We start from the raw sequence: 1,389 nt of genomic DNA, 5'->3' as shown, positions 1-1,389 counted from the left end.
TAAGAGCTTTTTTTAATACTAATATTCTTATGAATAATAGCAAAACAGTCTGCATGTGATTAGAGTTTATGGTNCTCTTTAAAGGATTCCCAAGTGCTTCTGTTAGGAAGGCTTCTCTACTCAAATTGTATGTGCCTCCACTGGCCCCTTAATGCTCTCTAGACTTTGAATTCTGAGGACTGCTCTGTCAATAATGGCCTGCTCAGAATGACTGAGACTTTTCTTCTGGCAAGGCAATGGTCCGTGGACCTTGAGATCAGCATGAAGAATTCAACTGCATATTCTCCTTATGCTTTCTTCTTAATCATTTCTATAAATTAATTTTAAGTCATATTACAAAGGAATGGCTTCCCCCACAGCCCACAGTCAGCATTATCCTAAATGGAGAGCAACATGAAGCAGTCCCTCTAAAAACATAAAAAGTCAGGGCTGTCCACTGTCCCCACTCCTTTTCCATATAGTGCCTGAAGCAGTAAGTGTAACTAAATCTACTTCATTTTAATCAAAGGATCAATCAATTAATAAAATACTATAGTACAAAGCAAATATGCACAAAACACTGGTGCACCCAAATTCATAAAAGCATATTAATGGAATTAAAACTCCAGATTAACACAAACTTCATNATAGGAGGCAATTTCAGCACTCCAGCTTCTGCTAAGGTGGGACATCTGGATCAAAAATAAAGAAAGAAACAGATACTTCAGAATTCAATGACCTGTTTTACCAAATGGACCTAAGAGATATCTACAGAGTATTCAACTCAAATACCAAGAATACACAAATATACATGATACTCCACAGCACAATGGACCTTCTCCACAGTGGAGCACCTGCTGCAACACAAACCTTAGTAAATACAGAAAAAATGAAATAATTCTACATATCCTGTCCAGCCATTGTGAAATATCCTTAATATCGACAGTAAACAAAATTCTACTAAATATATACACTCATGGCGATTAACAGTTCATTACTGAATGTGAAATGGGTCAAACAAGAAATTTAAGTATTATTGGAACTGAGTAAACCAAAATCACAACACTACAAACACTTTGTCAAACAGTAAAAGCACTTTTAAGAGGAAAATTTATAGCCTACATTTGCATATAGTTTATATTTAACAAAGAAAAGAATGCAAACAATTGACTTATTACTCAACAGAAGAATTTGGAAAAACAAACCAAAGTCAAACTCAGTACAGTGTAAGAAATAATTGTTTTTAATCGGGTGAAATGGTTGGAGAGATGGTTCAGTGGTGAAGAGCATTGTCTGCTCTTCCAGAGGTCCTGAGTTCAAGTCCCACCACCCACATGGTGGCTCACAACCATCTCTAATGGGATCTGATGCCCTCTTCTGGTGTGTCTGAAGACAGAGCCCTCATGAATA

The sequence above is a fragment of the Mus caroli genome, unplaced genomic scaffold, assembly GCF_900094665.2.
Source record: "Mus caroli unplaced genomic scaffold, CAROLI_EIJ_v1.1 scaffold_19748_1, whole genome shotgun sequence".
NCBI lineage: Eukaryota > Metazoa > Chordata > Mammalia > Rodentia > Muridae > Mus > Mus caroli.
Note: the sequence above shows the minus strand (reverse complement) of the source record.